This window comes from Peromyscus maniculatus, chromosome 5 (genome assembly GCF_049852395.1).
Source record: "Peromyscus maniculatus bairdii isolate BWxNUB_F1_BW_parent chromosome 5, HU_Pman_BW_mat_3.1, whole genome shotgun sequence".
NCBI lineage: Eukaryota > Metazoa > Chordata > Mammalia > Rodentia > Cricetidae > Peromyscus > Peromyscus maniculatus.
Window position 1 is genome coordinate 17,883,978 of NC_134856.1, and position 22,456 is coordinate 17,906,433.

At 49.7% G+C, this 22,456-nt stretch overlaps 1 protein-coding gene across 1 annotated transcript in view; it reads right to left on the reverse strand.

Moving 5' to 3' along the window:
- Nucleotides 1-10,271: 10,271 nt before the first annotated feature.
- Nucleotides 10,272-22,456, reverse strand: part of LOC121829350 (uncharacterized) — a 66,463-nt gene continuing 54,278 nt past the window's right edge. The window contains exons 5-6 of the mRNA XM_076571590.1: nucleotides 18,061-18,241; nucleotides 10,272-10,648 (exon numbers count right to left, since the gene is read on the reverse strand). The gene's annotated coding sequence lies outside the window, so the exon portion shown is untranslated. The remainder of the gene's footprint in view (nucleotides 10,649-18,060; nucleotides 18,242-22,456) is intronic.

Sequence of the window (22,456 nt, forward strand, 5' to 3'; positions counted from 1 at the left end):
CAAATAATATCAATTTCTATTTAAAAATCCAACCAACCAACGAAATAAATAAACAAAACAAAATGAAATATGTCACTCCTCTGTCTTGGCCTCTCCATCGCCTCTTCATTCGTCTTGGTGGCGTTGGGAGCTGCGGTGTGTCACACAGCAGACCCTCTGTCCACACAACTTTCCTTGCAAATGATCATTGTGTAAGGTGTTGTTGGTCAGGTTTGCAAGTGTTATCGATCTGGAGGGAAAGGTATTCTGACTGTTGGGAGTCAAGCAATACCTACAGCTCTGAGGAGAAGGGAATCCTGACTGTAGGGGAAGTCAGGCTATAACTGTAGCTCTGTTCTGGTGGGGGATGGTCTCCCCCACAGGATGTGGCAATCCTGCTCCTCTCTGAGAGAGGTCTTACAGCTCAGCTCTGCTCCACTCTTCTAAGAGAGTTTCCCAGCAGAGAGGTCCGTGGCTTCTCTGCTGTGCTCCACTCTGGCAAAAGAAGGTCTTCGCCCAAAACTCATTCATAAATAAATAAATAAAAGAGATTTATTGGGAGGGAGGAATCCAGGAATCCTGCCTCTGCCAGGGTAGGAAAGGGCAGCTCCCAACTGAACAGGCACGGGACTTATATAGGGCTTCTTAAGGGTGGGGTTTTTCTAGGGAGAAGATTTTCAGGGTGGGAATTGGCTGGATTTCAATCCCTGAGCTTGGACATGCTCAGAGGTTGGCTGGATTTTATGCTCAGGGATTGGCTGGTTTCTTGCTCAGCTGGTCAGAGTGTTTCTTTGGCTCTGGTTTCAGAGCCAAAACATGTTTGTTTCACTGGCTCTTTTTAATCTTTTGGCTCTGGTTCTAGGGTCAGAGTGTATTTCTTTGGCTGACCCTTTTACCCTACATGGTTCAAGGCCTCTGGCCTCTAGCACACCCTCAACACTAGACCCCCAAAGAAACTCCCCAGACATCCATCCCACTGTTGACCCAAGTCATGTAGACCATGAGGTCATAGGACCAGTCCCTTCATGCACTTCAGTGGGTCATAGATGGGGTAAAAGTTGGGGTGTGCCAACCCAACGCCTGTATGTGTACCCATGGCTGCTAAGTTGGTCAGTCCATGTGGGAACCCACAAAAGCTTTCTAGTGAGATCTGAGCTAGCATTACACAGTAGGGCTGCATTAGAGAATGGCTTGACTATGTGCATGATCACCGGGTATTTGGGATGGTCTGTACTTGGCTGTGCTGGGGGAGGTCTTTTGTTCCATCCCTTGGCATGGAACAAAAAGCCCTTTAGTAGAGACAGAAGGGGCCAGCAGGTTTTGACCCAGGCCCTCCTGAGGCTATCCTGTGTTTCTATCTGTCTCTCTTCTCTATAATTCTATCTTCATATTTCTCACTTCTCCCTCCTAAAGAGTACCCTGGGGGAAAAAGAGGGAGCTGGTCTCCTTCAAGTCTGGGCTATTGGGACCACTCCCCTTAGGTGAGGGGTGGGACCATCTTTCCCAAGTGTGGGGGGCCAGCTCTCCTATTAGGGGCAAAGCCAGCTTTCCTAGGTATGGGGGGCGGGAGGGCGGGGCAACTCTCCCTGGGTCGAGGATGGGCAGGACCAGCTCAAGGAGGCCTTTATACTTCAACTCATGTTTCAACACACAGTTCACATGGGCCCCTGTGGTTAACATGGCAACAGACATCAACACAAACCCCAACTGTGGCAGGACCAGGGACTCAGGCATGACCATTAGCAGCAGCTTGGGTCTGAATGTCACCATGGCCATGGCTGGCAGTTTAGATCGGCATGGGTCCAGCAGCAGTGTGGTCCCTGAACTCCAACATGGTCCCAGGTTGTGGTAGAGACATCGGGCATTTGAGCTAGCTTTTGTGGTAACCTGAGCCACAGACATTGACCTCTGGCAGTAGCCTGGGCCCAGATGACTCCATCGGCCACAGGTGGCAGCAAAGACCATTCAGGTCGGCATGACCCCAGAAATAGCACATCCTTCAGACCCCAACATGGTCGTAGATGGTGATCCTGAAGCTGGTCATCTTTGTGGCCTTTGGTGGGAATGTGGGCCATGGACATCAACATAGACCCAGCTGTAGTAGAACCATGGATCCAGACATGGTCCTCAGCAGCCTCTCAGACCCTAATGTCACCATGGCCCTGGGTGAACTGCTCAAGCCTCTCAGATCAGCATCCCTCCCCACAAAGGTGGCCCTCAGACAACAACATGTCCCCAGGTGGTGGCCCAGACCTCATGCATCTGCAAGGCCTTCAACAGTACCAGGAGCCATGAATACCAGCACAGACCCTGGCTTCAGTAGGGCCACAGACCCAGACATGACCCCTGGCTGCAGCCCGGGCCAGTTGACACCCTGGCCACACGTGGCAGTGCAGTATCTTCTATGATCTTATTGAAGGCCTGCTCTAAACCCTTGACCTGGGATTCTTCTCCTTCATCTTCGCCTACAATTCAAAAGTTTGGGGTTTTCGTGGTGTCCTACATTTTCTGTATGTTCTTTTTCCTGTGTTTTGAAAACACTTCCCATCCCTTGCTTATCTGGTCTTTTTGAGTTCTGGTATTTTATCGTCTGCTTGGTCCGTTCTTCATGTAAGGCTTTCCCATGACTTCTCCCGCTGAATTACTGGGTTCTTCCATTCCATCTTCTTTTCGGCTTGAGTCTTCTTCAATGCTTCTGTCTTCTAACTGCATTCTGAGTGGTGAAGCTAGGCTCCTGTCAGCCTGGCTCTCAGCCAGCCCTCCTTCCATTCTTGCATCAAGAATGGGTTGACACCCAGAACATCCCTGGACTCACTGCATTGGTGGCTTTTCCTCCTCTTTGCCACGAAAGCCTGACACCCCTTGCTTTCCCACTGGGAGGAGTGGGGAAGGGCCTCAGGGTAGAGTGTCGAAGGGCCTCACGTTCCCAGGCTAAACAGAGGGAGAGGCCTGTGTATGGAGCAGGCCTATGGAGAGGCTGGGGAGACATGTGTCAAGCTCACAATGGCCGTCCATTCTCTTTTCTGTTTTCCTGATCCATGAACACAGGGAGGCCTCATCTGGAAAATGACACTCACAGCACTCGTGTTATTAGTCTTATGATTTGTGGTGGTGTTGGGAGGGCTTACAAAGTTGCAGAAGCCCAGGCTCTGGAGGGAAGATCTATGTCAGCTTGCAGCCTCTGTGCAGGTTTCTTAACATTTGGGGCTGCTTCTGTAAGATAAAATGCACAGTAGTTCTAATTGTGAGCACTCCATGAGATAGTTGGATAATGTGCTTAGAACCAGGCCAGGCACGCAGCAGATGCTTCATAAGCGGCCGGTGTGAATATGACATAGACAACCGGGACCTGGGGCAGCTGACAGTGGGACCTGGGGCAGCTGACGGCGGGAGTGGTGGACTGGAATGGGCGGAAGGCTCACAACAATGACTGGGAGGGAGACAGTAGAGCCCAGTGTGGTGGTCATACAGAAACAATAGCAGGCAAGTTCAAGCACTCCCCCACTTTCTGTTCCAGTCGGTTCTCAATATCCGAGCTGGAGCTGGGAGGGCCACCAGGAGCAGCTTTGGGCCAAGAGCTTGCCTCGCCATGTATTCACAGCTCCTGGAGGTGAATGGAGGAGGCTCTCACAGGTTCTGGAGGTGAATGGAGGAGGCCATCACAGGTTCTGGTCTTCTTGGTATTTAGGTGTTGCTCTGAATGGGGCAGGTTGCTCAGGAAATCCTATTATATTTATTGTGACTATAATTTAAATGGAAGAAGTTTGGGGGCTGAAGGGCCACAGCATACTGCATGTGTGGGCTGTGCACTGGGCACCAGCTACTTCCTGTCTGTGGCCCAGCCTGTCAGCACTTAGCTTGGGGTCTTATCTTGAGGAGAGCCCTGGTGTGGACCTTTCACACCAGGTGAGCAGGGAAGATGGGTGACACACATCCACAGATGTCACAGCTCTCTGTCAGGGACCTGATGCTAGGATGTGGGAGAGAGGAGGCTAGAGTGAGATCCAGTGAGGAGAACAGCTTGGTTGTGGCCTGAGAGTCTTTGATGTTTCCTAAGCTCTGCCCACCTTCTGCACCAGATGCTGAACTCATTTCCAACCAGCAAAGGGGGTGTTATTGACCCTAGTTACAGCTGGAGAAATTGAGGATTGAAGAGCTTTGGTTACCAATGGAAATCCCACTTTGCCAGCAGTGGAGCCCAGGACCCTCTGATCCCCAGGTAAACGTGCATTGTTCTTCTCTTTTATATTTGAGAAAATGGCTGGAGAAGGGAGGCCCCACTGGAGGCTGTTGGCGGCTCAAGAATTTAAACCACAGGGAGATGCAGAGATGGCCCACTGGTCAAGGAGAGTAACACCCATATGGTGACTCACAACCTTCTGTAGCTAGGGGGTCCAACACTCTATTGTGGCCTCTGTGAGTACTACATGGATGTGGTGCACAGATACACATTCAGGTAGAATACCCACACTAAACATAAACTAAAATAAAATACATAGACTAAAAATAAATAATATTTAAAAAAATATTTAATTAACAAAAGGGTTTAAACACAGAAAGTAAATACCAGAGGCTCTGCTGCTGTGTGAAATTGGGGATCTGAGGCTGGGAGGGAAAAGGGAGGTCAGCCCTGCCAAATTAAAGTAGGTAGGAGGGGCACATTCTAGGGTGTTCCCCAGGCAACTGTGGTCAGCAGCATTATACTGAATATCTCAAAATAGCTAGGATTCAGGATTCTGAATTTCTCACCCCGGAGAAAAGTACAAGACATGCATATGTTAATTACCGGAAATATTATTATACAATGTATGCATGTGTCAAAACAACACACCAGACCCATAAATATGTATAATTACATCCATTAGGAATAAAATCTAGAAAATTAAAAGAAAAAATTTTAATGAGCTCCAGGCATTGGATGGAGCTAGTCAAATCCTCACAGAGAACCAGGAGTAATTTGTGTCTTCCTCGAGTTCACTCACTACACTAGCATGCAGATTCCTTGTGTGTGATTGGTGATGTGTGGGGGACAGCAGTCACTGAGGTCTGGGCTGGAGAACTAGAGCAGCAGGTACCAGGTCTGAGAGGAGGACACCTGAGTGGCCGCTGCACAGCAGGGGGCCGCTGCAAACTCCCTGTCTCAAGACTAATTTTTAAAAGAAGGAAGCTTTGTAGGTATTTGGCTACTTCTTGTTCCCAGGAGCACTCTATGTAGCCCTGCCAAGGCTGTGGTCAGTGCCGGGGTCTTCTCTGCTCTCTGGCAGGGGCTGGTGAGGTACAAGTGTGTGGATTCAGAGACCAGCACTCTAGGACTGCGTCCTGACTCTGCTCCATGGCACCAAGCAAACAATGCTAACGCAGCACTCTGGGACACTGCACTTAGCATTGACTCCTGGGACATGGTCTTAACTCAGCCACAGTGTGAGGTGCGGCAGGCGCCTCACGCTGTTAGGGACCATGACTGTAGAAAGCAGCCATGTGGGCGGCAGGGCAATCACTCTTCACTGTGATCCAAGCTTCTCTGCCTGTGCTCAGCTGAAGGCTCCACCTGTTTCTGCCTGCCTTCTGGCCTCTGCTCTAAGGACGTCCCTGACATCCCACCGGAGACAAACCTTTCCCATGGGACATCCTGGGATGCAGGATGGCATTGCAGTGGCAGTCTTGTCCGCCCAAGGGGCATTCAGCTGTACTTGGAGGTGGTTTTTGTTGTCATGATCTGTCTTGCGGGACCACCTAGTGTCCAGGGGTAAGGAAGTTGCTAAATATCTCCTAATTCATGCACAGGACAGTCCGGTAGAAAGAATTAAGCCTAAGCTGCTGTCAGTTGTACTGAACTGGACTGTCCCGTGCTATCAGAAAACAGGAATACATGCCCAAATGGGTCAGATTAAATATGCTAAGTGACAGGGGAAGTAAGGCTAGACCTATTCCAAAGTGCAGAGGTGAGCAGACAGGCACTCTAGAAGGAAGCGAAGACACAGTGGCCATACTGCTGTCTGCCTGCACCTGTAGCCAGCTAACTCACGGTGCAGACACAAGTGCAGCTCTTCTGGGAGTTCCAGTAGTTTTCCTTTTCCTCCTGGATCCAGCCATGCCTGAAGCCTTGCACTATCTGGCCAGAACTAGGTCTTTTCCTCTTGCACATGTCTGAGTTGAGCTAATTCTAATGCACAAGCCACATTCACAGTGTGTTGCTGGAGGGCTTCTCTCCAGGTTCCCCAAGCCCCGCAGTCCCACAATCCACTTATAAAATAATCACTCAGACGCTTATATTACTTATAAACTGTATGGCTGTGGCAGGTTTCTTGCTAACTGTTCTTTTATCTTAAATTAACCCATTTTTATAAATCTATACCTTGCCACGTGGCTGGTGGCTTACCGGCATCTTCACATGCTGCTGGTCATGGCGGCGGCTGCAGTGTCTCTCTGCCTCAGCCTTCCGCTTCCCAGAATTCTCCTCTCTCCTTGTCCCACCTACTTCCTGCCTGGCCACTGGCCAATCAGTGTTTTATTTATTGACTAATCATAGCAATACAGACATACAGACCGTCCCACAGCAACAATGTGTAGATGGCACCAGATTTCTTATCCTCCCGCACCTGGTGGCCCCCCTCCAGGATGGCTGTCCTTTCTCCCTCCTGCAGCTGGTGGCTTCTCTTTAGGGCTGCAGCTGTGGCATCAGCCATCTCTGCAGCAGCACTCTATGCCACCGTCATTGTGTAAGGGAAGCACCCTGTCAGCTGGGACGGGGACCAAGATCAGATGTGGTTTGTGGAACAGCTGCCCGCACAAGGCTGGCAGTTAATTAAAAGCCCCACGCATTTAGTGATTAACTAATCACAGCATGATGGCAGTCAGTGACAATGGACGACTTCTCTGCTGGAGTCAGAGATGTGGCACGTGTCTGCCTGGGGCCACCCAAGGCAGCAGGAGGCCCAGGAACCCCCACTGCGGCTGTCTCAAACAGGTTGCCAGCACAATCCCAGCTGTCTCTCTGCCAAGTTTACAGGGTGAGGACCCAGGTAGGAGGGGGTATGCCCAGTTCTTCCAGGCATCCAGTGGGCAGGGCTGGAGAGGCAGGAGGTGGTCCTCTAACATTTGTAGTGGCACAGCTGGCAGGAAAAGTAGAAAGAGAGGGACAGGCAGACAGAAACCCGGGGTGAGCTTGGAGGTGGGAGAAAGGACATGGCTCTTCTTTTCCTGGCAGTGTGAGACAAATTAGGTGTGGGGTGAGTCACGCCTCTGCGTCAAGTAACCTATGTGACCATTGACACCATTTTTAACCTCTCTACCTCAGTTTCATTGGGCCTGTACATTTTAGAGTTCACAGGGCCATTGTGAGGAGACAGCCACACAGTGGCTAGGAGCTCAGGAAGTATGTGGAAAATACTGTCAAGGGCAGTGACAAAGCTGGGGACTACTTCCTTTAAGGTCACCCAGGTGAGCCAAGGCTGTGGCGCTCACTCCCTGTGTTCCTAGATGCAGAAAGCTGGGGACTGACAGTCAGATCCTGGGGCAGGCATTTCCTTCAGTCAGGGTCTACCTCCCAAAGGGTCCATTGCCTTCCAACAGGCGCCACTGGCTGGGGACACATGTTCAAAATGTGAGCTTGTGGGGAAGGGTGTTCAGATTCAAACTATAACAGAATGCTATTGTACCGCACAAGGACACATTTCAGGGTAGTGAGTATATCCACACTCTTGTACAGCCAGCATCACCATCCAACCCCCAGACTTCATCTGAACTCTGTCTCCAATCACCCAGTCCATAGTGCTCACCTCTTAAGGCCCCACCACCTTCGATAGCAACACAGGCTGGCCACTACCCCTTTAATAAATGGGCCTTCAGGGGCCACTCCAGATCCAAACTTCAGCAGGTGGAGTAGGACCTGGGTTTTTGTCTTTTGTGGCTGGCTTATTTCACTTAGCACAGTGTCAAGGTTCATCTTGCTGCAACGTGTTAGAATTTTCTTTCCAGGCCTGAACAAATGTGCCCTTATGTGCTACCACACTTCCTTTCCCCACTCACCCCCTGGTGGGCAGTTTCTTCCACTTTCTGCATAGTGGTGCTATGAGCTTGGGTGTTTAAATGATCTGTTTAGCCCTTGTTTTCATTAATGCAGTCTTCTAAAAAATTAGAAATAGTGCAAGTAAGTCCAAGGTCTACAAAATACCACATTTCAAAACAAGATGGGGTCAGTAAGGACACTGTGAGCCTCGTAAGCGCCAGCATGCTCACTTCAGCATCCCCATCCCTTTCAAGCTGTTACCCCAACCCCAGCCTGACCGTTGGCTTGGGATTCTCTCAACTCCTCTCGAGGCCCAGGCAGATGAATTATGGAGACAATTATGTATCTTCCTGCCCTTGGAGTTATTTTGCTAAGCGACAAATAAGAAGTGCTCGTCCAGGCGCAGTGTGCAGCAGAGCCCCACAGGGCAGCTCCAAGGTTGTTCCGAGACCAGAGGCTGCTCTTGATCGCCGCCTGTCGGCCCATCAACCTGGTGAAGCAGACTAGAAGGCAAGCGTGGCCTCCCACCCAAGCAGCAAAACGCAGTTCAGCTCCCACTGTGAGCAGGAGGGCAGGCGGGGCAAGGGAAACAGAAGGACAGATGAGACCCATCGGTTGTGGCCCGAGGCGAATATTCAGGTCAGAAACTCAGAGTCCTTGGTGTGAGTGGCTGGAGGAAGTCGAAAGAAGCAAGGCAAGATTCAACTCTGCTCATATCCTTGGCAGCGTGATTGCGTGTTTGTGCCTACCTGTGTACATTGTGCGTGTATGCCTGTGTGTCACGTTTCGTGTGTACACCTGTGTCTGCGTGCACGTGCGCACGAAGGTCTGTTGGTGCATACTGGTGCGTGCGTGCATGTGTGTGTGTGTGTGTGTGTGTGTGTGCGCGCGCGCTCCCTGAAGGCGCCGTCCCTGTTTGGGCTGGCCTAGAGGCGGCGACTGTTCCAAGTGCTTACTTGATGCTATTCCGCCATTGACCAGCAGATGGCGAGAGTGCAGCGGGAAAGTCAAGGCTGCAGGCTCTGTGCTCTGGGGAAGAAAAGAAAGGGGAGACTCAGATGGGGAGAGAACCTGTGCTACAGCGGCTACAAAGGTGTTGGGCCGGTGGGCAGGGTGGCTCACACCGCAGGCAGCTCTTCACACCCGCTCCGAGGCGGCTGTCCAGGGCCAGTGCTCCCGACTTCCCGCCTTTCCTGGGACATGGTCAAGGCCGGCTTCTACAACCTCCTTAACCTTTCTGACTTCCCAAAGACCCCCAGTCCAAGTGTACACTCTTCTCAAGAGCTGGGGCTTGCATCTAAGAAAGGCAGACACAGACCAGCCATAACCCAGGCGCAGGAGAGCAGGGAGCTGGACGGGGACTACTGTGACCTTGGGACTCACTGCTCCTCCTGTTGCTATTTCCTCATTCCGAAGAGGGTCTCACTCCTCCCTCCAACACTCGACTGACCCAGTGACCAAGATGTCCAGAGCAGCGCTCAGGGTACACCCTCTCACCGTAAACCGTGGCTCTGCCTTCCTTTCCCAAAGCCTCAGACACTCCCATGTGACAGTGTTGACTATGGGACCAGTGACAGGCGATTAGGTCTTAAGTTCTTTAACTCCCGGGATGCATTATGGTCCATAGTGGCCTCTTCCACCTCCTGTTACAGGTGCTGCTGCTCGAGGTCCTTTCTAAATGTCCGTGTCAAGCTTTGGGACTTCTGTCTCCAGCACTGCGAGCTGAAGGAACTTTCGATTCATCCTGCAGCCTGCTCTGTGCAGTAGCGGGAAGCAGGTTCTTGCTAAGCTAGGAGATGCGATTAACCACACCACCTTCACTCAGATTCGGAGATTTGAGACCTGCATAAGCCTACACAGCCGGAAGCAAATTTGAGACCCCACCCTGTAGCATAGTGGCAGTGCAGAATTCTCCAGAGATAGGAGACAGAGATGGGGGGAGGGGCAGGACTCCCTGACATAGCCCTCACCTGACCAGTGGTGTCCCTTCATAAAGCTGGAGGAAGGGTGAGTCTGACGCACAGCCCTTGCTGGAAACATAGGTTCCAGAGCAGAGGTCTGGAAGCTGGCCCAGGGGACCCAGGAAACCCCACCAAAGAAGCAGAGTCCCAGGTGCACTGAGATGTCACCCATTCCACCTTGGCTGGCTGACAGGGAGGCTTGCAGAGGCCTGTGCAGAGAGCAGACTCTCTGCCTCTTTCCCAGAACCATGAGAGGGATGCCTAAATCTAATAAGTTAATCTAGACTCCTAGAAACAAGATTAAATTTTCAAATAAAGGCAAGCTCTGACAGCTAAGGCATAAATCTTTTATTTAAAAAAGAGACGAAGCCATTCAAATGCAATCAGCAGTGACAGATGCAGGCAGGAGCTGACTCTGATAGAACGGGCACTCGTGGACTGGCTCCCCTCGGTGACATGTCACAGAGGGTGACCTGAAGGACAGCCTGGAGTGTTAGCAAACAGCGGGGCCTCTGCATCTCTTTCCATATTGCTTCTTGGGCCAAGGTGCTGAGAGTGACAGTGTCCTCAAGAAGATGCAGGAAGATGCTGGTGCAGATGGGAAGGAATCACAGTCCCATGCCACTATCTCAGCTGCCACAAGAGGACAGGAGAGAGGGAGGCAGCATCTTCCCGAGGTTTCCAGACCACCAGCAAAGCCCTGTGGGATAGGTAGGTGGCTGTGAGGTAGAAGGAGAAGCTAAGAGCAACATTTGTCTCAGCCGCTGGGTGGGCACTTCCACTTCCCAGACATTGCCCGTTCCCTACCTGGTCTGGGTTCATCCTCTCAGGCAGGAGAAAGCTCCAAAGGAGCAAGTGAGCTGCTCAGGGCTGCACCGCTTCTGAATGGCCAAGCAGAGACTCAGCCCAAGGCATGCAAGCTCCAGTGCCCCTCTGTCTAGCACTTCTCAGTTCCCAGACACCCTGAGATGCCACCAGCTTTGCAAAAAACACTGACACCTCATTTGTTCTAATTCAGGCAAAGAGAATGCTTTCTGCTAAAATCCTAAATATCACCTCCTCTGGGAACTCTTAAGATTCTTGCCACCCGACCTCTTCAGAGCAGCATGAACCCAGTCGCCTCCATTTGCATATATTCTCCAAGGACACAGTTCCCAGGACAATTCATAAATCCATGTTTTGGGGAATGTTTCATAGGATGCTACAGACAAACGGGGCTTTGCTAAGTAAAGCTGAGGGGTACTGCTGACTCTTGTCAGATTCTTTCTAGAACAGCATTTCTCAGCTTATGGGTTTCGACCCCTTTGGGGGGGTCTAATGACCCATTCACAGGAGTCACGTTAGACCACTGGAAAACAAAGATATTTACATTATGATTTTTAACAGTAGCAAAATTACAGTTATGAAGTAGCAAGGAAAATAATCTTATGGTTGGGGGTCAGCACACATGAGGAACTGTATTAAATAAAGTATTGCTGCATAAGTGAAACAGGAGAAGTGGATCTGGGGGAGAGGGGAGGGAGGGGGACTGGGAGGATTGGAGGGAGGGGAAACTGCAATAGGGATGTACTGTATGAAAGAGGAATAACAAAAGGGTATTTTTCCAGCATTAGGAAGGTTGGGAACCACTGTTCTAGAGATACAAAACACATCACAATACTAAAGGCTTGGAGAAATCATGCAGAAATCCTAAAAAAATCCTAAATAGCCCAACATCTCCCCAACTCACATGGACATTAAATGCTTTAGTTTCTCTCAGGATATAATGATAAAAACAGTCTGATTTATGGTTTGATGTGGTGTAACCTCTTAAGTGTTCATGTGTTAGAAAACTGGTCCCCAGTATGATAATCTTAAGAGGTGATGTGTCCTGTGAGAGGTGGAATCTAGGAGGAGGTCCTTTGCCTGAATTAGAACAAATGAGGTGTCAGTCTCAGAAGGGACTAAGGTGGTTCTGGCAGGGTTGAGTTCTTGTGAAAGGAGCTGTTTTAAGAATGAGTTTAGCCATTCCCAGCCTGACTTCCGGTCTTGCTCTGTGCATGCTCTCCTCACAACATGTTTGTGCCATGATGCCATCTGCATATGTGAAAAAGCCAGGGGTCTTTCTTTGCCCGAGCTGGCATTTTGCTGATGGGTCTTTGAGTCTCTGGAACTGTGAACTGAATCTCTTTTCTTTACAACACAGCCCACCTTGGGTATTTCCTTGAAGGAATGAAAACTGACTGTTGCACTTTAACAAGGAGTCCATTTTGAGAAATGTTGACAAAGCTATCATCTCAGGTTGGCTCAAAGCTTCCTACTTCTCCAGCTTGCAAACTGGTGCATGGAATTCTATCATGAAGCACTAGAAGCAGTTATCTGGATGCTGGAGAAGGTGCATCTGGTGCTGCTGGCCCTCTGTACAATTAGTCTTCTTGGGTAATTCTGTGAAGGCCTTCACACTCATATATGATGGTCATGCACACAAAATGTTTAATTAATTTCCTGATCCATGGGTTCTTGAGGTCTGGAAGGCTTTAAGTTATCATCCACTAAGGTCCTTGAGGTGGTTTGAGGCATGCTCTAGCCTTGCAGGGGTGGAAAGATATTGGAGGAAAGGCTGCTGATGGAGTCCATGCAAAGGGGCCAAACACATTCCTTGCCTTCTAATGGGAACCTGGAGAGTTGTGCTGTCACATGATCAGTGAATGGGTGAAGTGGAGCTGGAGAGCACCATGAGGCTAGGTAAGGAGAGACCCCTCTGCTTCCACAGCCCTGCACGTAGCTCCAAGCCTCACATCACTGCAGCCTGACCACAGCCAGCATGAGGAATACTGATGTAAAGATGTCAGTCAAGGGTTGTCTGGCACCAGTCTTTCCCATCAGGAGACAGCCATATGTTGGCTCTCTGGGAGCTGCCTGTGTCTGCTTCAGCTTGTATGCATTACGGGAACAGGCCTCTCTCATATCCAGGATTGCCATGGCCCAGGCCTGGACTACCAGAGGACACCATCATTTTGGTCACATGACTGACTCAGGACTATGGGACCTAAACAGGACTTAGTGCCCAAAGGATATACCATGGAACTTTCATGAAGAGGAAATATCTCTCGGGATCATGAATGGAACCATATGCCAGGAGCTGTTTGCAGCCATATTGAGTTGTGGGGGAGCTCATCTGAGATCTTCCATGGGGAACATGGGGGACATGCAACCCAGGTATCTCTGGGAAGCTCTTGACGTCAGTCTAGATCATGCTGTGATCCAGCCTTACACACATGAGCCAGTGCCTTCCTATCTTGCTTAAGATTGGCGAGCCCTTTCAGTCCCTTGCAATGGAAAGAACCCTAATTTCCATGTCAAAAAATTCCCAGGGAGCTGGCCAGAGATGGTTCAGTGGTCAAAAGCACTGGCTGCTCTTCCAGAGGACCTGGGTGTGATTCCCAACACTCACAGGATGGCTCACAACCATCTGTAACTGCAGTTCCAGAGGACCCAATACCCTCTTCTGACCTCTGTAGCATCAGGCACCAGGCATGCCATAGACATACAGGCAGGTAAGAACCCATACACATTAAATAAAAATAATTAAAAAATTCTCAGGCCTGGGCCAGATGGCTGAATTAGAATCCTCTGCAATGTGAAGATTGGCCTGCATAACTATCATCCATCCATCCATCCGTATGTATGTATATATGTATCCATCTATCCATGTATGTATGTATGTATCCATCCATTATCTCTCTGTCTCTCTATCGCCCTATCTCTCTCTCCCTCCATCTATCTATCTATCTATCTATCTATCTATCTATCTATCTATCTATCTATCATCTATCTATCTACCTACCTGCCTATCACCTCTGGATTGATGTGACAAACATAGAAGCCAAGTCAGAAGGGCTTTGCCTATCACTGTTGTTTCCAAGAGTGAGGTCTGATGGATTTTAGATAACTTTTCCTTCTATCTATTCATCCACATCTTATACAAACTCTGGGCGGCAGTCTGGGAATGGCATTGCATGCCGTCTGGATGAGAGGACAAAAGATATTCTAAATAGCCAGGATGATGCAGGCAGAGCAAGTTATGACAATGTATCTACCCCCAATCCAGTCCCCTTCTCTTCCCAGAGACACAACATTCACCCCCATTAATTCTGGCTTGCACAGAAGACCCCAGACACTGTCTCTGTCCACGGTACTGAACAAACCTGTAGTACTGGCTTTATGTCTAAGCGTTGTTGTGTTCTCTTTGTGAACCTTTTAACCTCTCCAAACAATAATTTTGTTGTAAAAGGAGAAAAGTACCTTTAATCACTGGACTGTTGTGACAATCAAGTAAGGAGGAAACACTGAAAGGATTGATGTGTTTTGTGAGTCCTCTCCTCCTTTTCATAGGAACCTCATCGACTCCTTCCTCGTCACCTCCCTTTTTGCACATGAAAAAGCCAATGACCTCATACTCGGGCATGATACTGACTTTCCGGGGCAGACTCTCATTCATGGTGGTTTGAGTGAATTAAGAAAAAAAAAGCAGACACAAGAGAGATTGTCCTTATAATTCTAGCTATGACAGGCAACAGGAGGCTACAGAATATTCTAGAAAGTTTCAGAGCAACTTTGTGGCTTGAGAAGTGTGACTTTGTCCCTTGTCTCTCCTACACAGGGGTGGTGGCTTGGTGGTCTCCAGCTCTGGAGGATGAAGGGACTGGCTTCTTGCCTCCCACTGCTGCTCTTTGAAGACATTCTGTTAACTAGACACATTGTACTTATTAAGGACTAACAAAATCAGATCCTCCAGTTTAATTAATAAAACACATTTAGAAGTGATTGTGCAATAAAAACAGTATTAAGCTTCCCATTAAGCCTGTGCTTGTGTTAGTCTGGGTGGCCCCACTGCTGACTAATGTGTGGGTTCCCTTAGGCTTTTAAACTTTTTTTTTTTTTTTTTTTTTTTTTTTTTTGCCAAAAATTTACAGACTCTGATGTTTTCCTGTGAACCTTGGACAGGAGTTCATTTTCTTTCTCTCTCCCTCTCTCCCTCTCTCCCCCCCTCTCTTTCCCTCCCTCCCTCCCTCTTTCCCTTCTCACTCTTCTTTCCTCTTTTTTTTGGGGGGTGCTATGTTGTTTAGGCTGGCCTTACCCTTCCAAGATGTGTGCCACCCAGCTCAGGAGTCATTCTTTGAAGGGATCTTGGGAGCTTACCTGCTGTGACTAGGCTCTAGGGATTTGATGTGCTGAAAGGGGTGGAATTAAACCCAAGAGACCTCGCCTAGGGTTTGCTCAATCCACACCCAGGAGCTGGAACTCCTCACCTGCATCCCCTTCACCACGATGGGAACCTCAAGTAAACGAGCCCCCTCTGTGTATGTGTGTGTGTGTCTACATGCATGTGAAACTGGAAGTTTGGCTTTTTAATGAAAAAAAAAAAAAGCCAAGGCAAACAGTCCAATGGCATCCTCTCTGTCCATATGCTCACCCCTACTGCCACCATGATGTGGGAAGCTAGTTGAAATCAGAAGGTGTTTGCTGGACAGAAAGCTAGAGGCAGGAAGGTACTGGGCTAGTCTCAATGACACCGACTTCTTACCATAATGTCTCCTAGGATGTAACCTCCCAGGGTTTTGGAACCTGCTTCTGACCCAGATTGCCACTTTTAGCTAGTGCTTATCTTGACTGGGATCCTGAGTCAGTGTGCTTCTTTCCTGTTTGGGGTTTAGTGGCAGCTGAGTCTGTACCCTTGGTGTGGCTGAGCCTTAGACTGGCCAGCTAGCATGGCCTCTGGGGAGCAGGGCAGGCTTCTTCCACAGGTTGTTGGGCTCCTTCCAGAAAAGCCCGTGGATCTGGATGATGGCCACAGACAATTCAACAGCTAAAGATGACTGTGATGGTATGATGAAGGTCCCGACACTTCCTGAGGGCATTCGCTCCACACATCCCACCTGCCAACAGAATGGGACCATGGGGAAGTGAGGTAGGAGATGAGGGATCAAAGGAATGAACGAGTGTGCTGTCCACAGGCAGCAGAAGAGGTCTCTGTCCTACACACAGACTCTCTGGCCATGTCCCAGACTGCCAGGGGAAGATGTGCTTAATGTTGCCTTTCACTAAGGATTTGTTGCAACTTAAAAGAAGACACAATCGATAAAACAGGTAGATGAGGAAGATCAGGGGGCTAAAGTGAGGTCAGACTGCCACTGGCTAACCTCACAGAGTGAGGGTTAGGTTAGTGTTGAAGTCTTCCCGCTGCAAAGCCCTGGCAGTCATCTGAAGTGGAACTGAGCCTCCCAGGAGCCAAGGCTCGGGTGAAACATGGCTGGCTCTGGCACTCCTGGCACTCCGAGGCCACGTGGTGAATCTCCCAAGAAGGGGCAGCGGAGAGTATTTCTGTGGCCATGTGGAGGAAGAATCCCTGACCAGGTCTTTCCTGAAGGGGGCAGCACTCCAAGGGTCCAGGGAAGAGACCTCTGCAGAGGGCATTTGTTGTGTTTCGAGACAGGTTTCATTCTACATCCCAGGCTGATGTGGAGCTCACTGTGTAGCTCAGGCTGGCCTAGAAGTCACAGCAATTCTCCTGTCTCGGCTTCTCAGGATCTGGGATACCTCATATGAGCCACATGCATATTTGAAGACAAGGTTTTGACGGAACAACTGGCCCCCGTGGGGCTTTGCAGAGCAGCCCGTGTGTGGCAGGGGAGAAGGCCTCATGCATGTTATTTGATAAGTGGCCACCTCAAAGGGAGACATGCTTGGAATAACTACCCACTGCTATTTAACAGGTAAGCTGGCACTAGTATCTTGAGAGACAGCACAGTGGGCACCCCAGCCTGTGCCTGGGGCAAGTTTAGGGTTACAGCAGGGGTGGCTCTGACTTGGGCTGCTGTCATTCAGTGAGTGGGGCAAGAGGATCCTCCTCATCATGGTCATCAATGCTGGCTGACCATGAGCAGGAGGCCTGAGGCTGTCAGCATGTGGGCTATGTCCCAGGGTGGCTGCCATGTCCTCATGCCATGGGAGCTGCTACCCCCAGTGAATCATCCAGACAGTAAAGATGTTGTTGCTGGTTTCTACTCTTTTGGAAGGCCTGCCACCCAGCTCCCAAATAGATCACACACAGAGGCTTATTATTAATTATAAATGCCTGGCCTTAGCTTGGCTTGTTGCTAGCCAGGTTTTAATTTTAAATTATCCCATCTACCTTTTGCCTCTGGGCTTTTTCCTTTTCTCACTTCTGTATAGCTTGCTTTTTCACTCTTACTCCGTAGCTGGCTGTGTGGCTGTGTGGCTAGGTGGCTGGCCCCCAGCAGCCTCCTCTCCTTGTTCCCTTGCTCTTTTTTCTTCTCCTCCCAGACTTCTCCTTCTATTTATTCTCTCTGTCTGCCAGCCCCACCTATCCTTTCTCCTGCCTCACTATTCAGCTCTTTCCTACACCAACTAGGTGTTTTAGACAGTCACAGTCACACAGCTTCACAGAATTAAACAAATGAAACATAAAAGAATGCAATACATCTTTGCCTCATTAAACAAATGTTCCACAGCATAAACAAATGTAATACATCTTAAAATAATATTCTACAACATAAAGAAGTCACAGGGTGTTTATGACCAAGCCTTGGAAACCACCCCTGCCATCAGTACCCAGGGTCAGTTCTACTCGATGTGGGAAGAAAGTCCATGGAGGATCACCCAGGGAGGGGCATAGTAGTGGCAGCCATTTTAGCTAAAATGAGTCAGTAGGAACCAGTGTACATGGGATGCAGGCACTGGCTGAGGTTGCTGCCAGCTCCCCATTGCTGATGAGGACGCAGCTCTGAGAAGTTGTGTGAGTGGCACAAATTAGAGCTGGATTTGAACTGATGTCTTCAAGAGGCCAGGACCCATCCTCTTGACTGCATCTCCAGGCATGTAACTCCTCCTGCCCTCTCTGTTCAGGAAACCAAGCCAAAGAGCCCAGGAGCTGGCTGGAGAGACCCTGTCTTGTGTGTGCCCTGCCCTGCTCCACATCTGCCAGCCAGGTGTGGAGGACTTGCTCTTATCTTGAGGAGGTTTGAGAGCCCTGCTTCTCCCTGATTTGTGAGCCGAGTGGGTGAAGGGCACACCTGAATTTCCCAGTTACTTCCGTACCCTTGTCCTTACCCATGCCATCAAGAAGTATGCTTCCTTTGTACACACATGGCAGAGGCTGGACCAAGAAGACGGTTTGTGCTAAACCTGGGGCCTCGCCCTTCCCTTCCAGCTGGCGGCCACGGCTCCAACATCTCTCCAGAGCAGAGTGAACGGAGCATGGACAGCCAGGCACTAGAAGGATGTGTCCAGGCTGTTAAACAAAGCACAAAGAGAAGCAGTTTGTTTTGGTTCAGGATTCTGGAGCTCCCAGTCCACGATGGAGCAGGCCTGTGGCTCTGGGCCCATGACTGTGTAATGGGTGGAGCAAAACTGTCCACCTCAAGGTGAAGAACAAAGACAGAGATGGGGAGACTAGGATTGCACAGTCCCCACTTCAGGAACGGGCCTCCAGTGACACAGGGACCTCCCATGAGGCCTCACCTTTTAGAGGTTCAATACCCCCCAGTATCATCATCTTCAGGATTATGCCTTCTGCACAAGCTCCTGTGTGGGGCATCCTAGAACCAAACTACAGCAGCCACATGGGTCCAGACTGGCCAGTAAGTTTAAATCTGCTCTTGACATGACAGCTTCCTCACCATTCCCGGTCTAGAGTCCTTCTCCTGGTCCCACTGCCCGAGTAGCTCCACCATGCCCACTCACTCCAAAGTGTCTCCACCCAGAGTCCAATGTCCCCCCCCCCCCCCATGCCTTTTTACGGTGTTTTCCAGGCCTCCCTTATTGTGGCCTTTGCTTTCATGCCAGGGCTACATTTACTCCTCGGCTTTCTAAAGAAAATCATGGAGGGGGCATGTTGACATGCACCTGCAATCCCAGAGCTCAGGAGGCTGAGGTAGGAGGATTGGGAATTGGAGGCCAGCCTCAGCTACATAGTAAGACCCTGTCTCTCAGTCAGTTAACCAATCAAAACTAAGTGAGGTGCCAATGCGCCTCTGCTGAGCAAATTTATTGCTGCAGGAGGTGTATTTGTCTCCATTCATGGCCTGCCAAGGTGGGAATGTTAACAAACCTTGTGGGAGACACTGTGGCAGTGTGAACGGCTTCAGGACGGAACTACAACTCCTGGCCATGGACAGGTAGACAAAGCATGGAATGACCCGGTCCCCACTCTTCATCACCCTCCCCATTGCTCACTGAGCCCCACACTGAGCCTGTATATGGTCCTCAGCCACGCCCAGCTGTTGCCTCCTCAGGCCTATACACCCCCAGTCCCTCTGCCGGGGGTGGCTTCACAGATGTCTCCTTCCTACTCTTGGGCCCTGCCTATCTCTATCCTGCCCACACTCACTGGTGCCTCTCTGTTGCAATACCTGACTATTTCATAGTGGCACTTAGCAATTTCAGAAGTCATCCTTTGAAAAGTTTGTTCCATTGTATGACCTTTGCCCTCCTGGACAAATCTCTCCATAAGCTGGAGTCTGCTCATCTTGGCTGTTCTTGTGTCCAAAATGCTACGAACATGTAGGTCTTATTTCATGGGCCACACACAGATGCTCACAGGCAAATGTTCATTTTTCCTGAGTGAGGAGTCTGGGCCCTGCACCTGGTGTCTGCCTTAGCATGGAGTGTTCCACATATAGGTGAACTACAGAGATGCCTGTCTGCTAGATTGCTTGCCTTTCAGAGGACAGCCTGTGCATCTCTGTCTCTCCAGCACCTTGAAGAGAGATGCTGAGAGGGCCTCTGATTTGAATAGAATCTTCTAGAAGCACTGTGCAGCTCTTTGGTCTCGTCCTTGGGTGGGCTGGGGTGCTGTGGAAGCCAGCACTGGAGCTGGCATTCTCAGTCTCAGGGTCTGGATGGTGAGAGTGCAAAGGTCACACTCACACAGCAGACGTGTTGATGGAAAGCAGGAGGACCCGCTCCCCGTGCCAGGCATCAGAGGAGCCACACGACATCATTCTGACACTTGAAAATTGCAAATTTGAAAGGTTGCTTCTCACCTGCCAGCTCCGCAGGCCACCATTGCCTAGCTGGATTCCAGACTTTCCCCCAGGGCTAGATTTCCCAAGGCCCCAGAACTAGCCAATGGAGGGTCTTTCTGATCCCACCATGCACCAAATCCCTCCAGGGTCCAATGCCTTTAATCAGGACATTGCCAGCTACAAGTGACTTTGTTACCTGAAAAATGATAGACTTGAGTCACTTCCTGCAGGCCACATCCAGGGTTCCGGGGTGCCATCTTTTCTTAGTTCATTCTTCCTAGAGACCCTCCATGTGATGGGGGTGGGGTAAGGAGGCCCTGGAGCTTAGACTCATTCTTCTAAGTTAATCATGAACATCCAGCTCACTTCATCCCAGCCACTCATTCTCCCTCAAATAAGCCAGGCACATTCCTGCCTTAGCATGCTGGCACTGGCTCCTGCAAGTGCCTGGAAATACCTCCCCTCCCCTCTACAGCTGCTGCCTCGCTCCCACCTGTCACAGGGTTTGGCCCACACTTACCTTCTCTGTTTAAAACTGCAATGTTCAGTTTTCTTATATCGTTCACTTCCAGTGAAGTTACTGACTCACTCTAGCCAGTACTTAGTCATTACTATTTCTTCAAAACCCATTTGGATACCTGTTTGGTTCACTGGTGAATCCCAGAGTCCTGTTGCATAGTCACAGCTCAGTTTGTGGGATGAATGGAGCAGACAGGTAAATTAATCCTGCATTCAGACACTGGACATACAGCAGCGAATGGAGCTAAAGACCTCTGAGTGTCTGTGTTTCATCTGCTGGGAGGGAACGAAGTGTTCCGTTCCATAAAGCTAGTGGAAGAAACCCTGACACCCAGTGGATCACCAGACCAGTCCACAAACACAGAGAGCCGTGAAGGCTGACATTTGCTGGCCACAAGAGCCCTGGCCTTGGAAATGGCTGTAAGTTCCACCACACTATCGATGGCTCTCACCTGCAGCCTGGAGAAGGTGCAGTTCTCTCCAGCTCCACTGTTACCATGAATACAGGTAATGTTGATAAAATTCATACCCAACAAACAATTTAGGACAGTCAATAAAAATTTTTTTAGAGTGGTACTACCTGAGCTTCAGGTGGCAATTCCTGCTAAACAGGAAAGCACAGCAGGTGCTCACAGTCCAGAGATGGGCCACACTGCTTTTCCTTCTTGGAAGCAGAAGACAAGCACATTGCTAAGGATGGCAGTGAAGCTTCTCCCAGATTTGTTTGCAAGTTGCCTTTGCTTTTATTTTCATTCCTTCTCAACTGGAGTGTGGGAGTGGGTGGGCAGCTCCCTGCCAACCCATCATTCCCCTGACATTTCCCACTCACACAACTTAAATGAAGAAAAATGCAGACTGACCAGGAGCTGCTGGAGTTTGCAAGCCTCTCTTGGAGGCAGCTGGTGTGTGGAGAAGCAGAACCCAGACCAGTTGCAGGAACTGACGCACTCTGACATTAGTGTCTTTTTATCGACACAGTATTTTATCAAAATTCATCTCAGGGGTAGAATATCCATCTTCATATTGACTTAAAATACAAGGTAATGCAGGGTGGGCATCCCATCTACATGCTATGGACCTTCGCAAGCAGCTGTAGATAAATAATCAATATTTTATCATCAAATTATGAGCTAGATTTCAGTGTTTTGCAAGAAGAATCTGGAGATGCATAGTGAAGCATGATAATGTTTTTTATAAGCAAAGTGTCTTTTTGCATATCAATAAGAGGTAAGCTCCTTTTGGCTATCCTTTTGGACCTGAGGCAGCCTCCCCTCTGGTCCAAAGAAGGATAAAGTGGAGGTGACAGCAGACCAAGCTTTGCTTTGCTGTCTGTTGGATGCGGTGCTGGCTAGTTTTTATGTCACCTCGACATAAGCTAGAGTCAGTTGGGAAGAAAGACCCTCAGATGAGAAAATGTCCCCACAAAACTGGTCTGTGGGGCATTTTCTTGACTGATGATTGATGTGGGAGGGCCCAGCCTACTGTGGGTAATGCCACCGCTGGGCAAGTGGTCCTGGGTGGTGTAAGAAAGCAGGATGGGCACACCACGGGAAGCAAGCCATTTGGTAGTGTTCGTCATGGGTTCTGCTATAGGTTCCTGCCCTGGTTTCCTTCAGTGATGGACTTAGGAGCTGTCATGTGAAGTAAACTCTTTTTGCTTTTGGTCTTGGTGTTTCATCACAGCAGTAGAAACCCTGACTAAGACAGAGAGTCAGCTGCATTCATGGGCACACACTGCACGACCCAGAGTGCTAGTGCCCCACCCAGGTCCTTGCTGACTTGTGCTGCATTCCTGCCAGCGTCACTGATCTCGGGCTGCTCTGAGGACGGGTCTGACTACTGGTGCTCCCTGGGAGCACCCTTAGCCAGGGTGAGGAGTGAGGGGGGAGAAAACAGCTCGGTTCCAGCGCTGTGCTCCCTCCCCCACCTCTCTGTCCCATTTCTACTCCCTTATTTTTGTC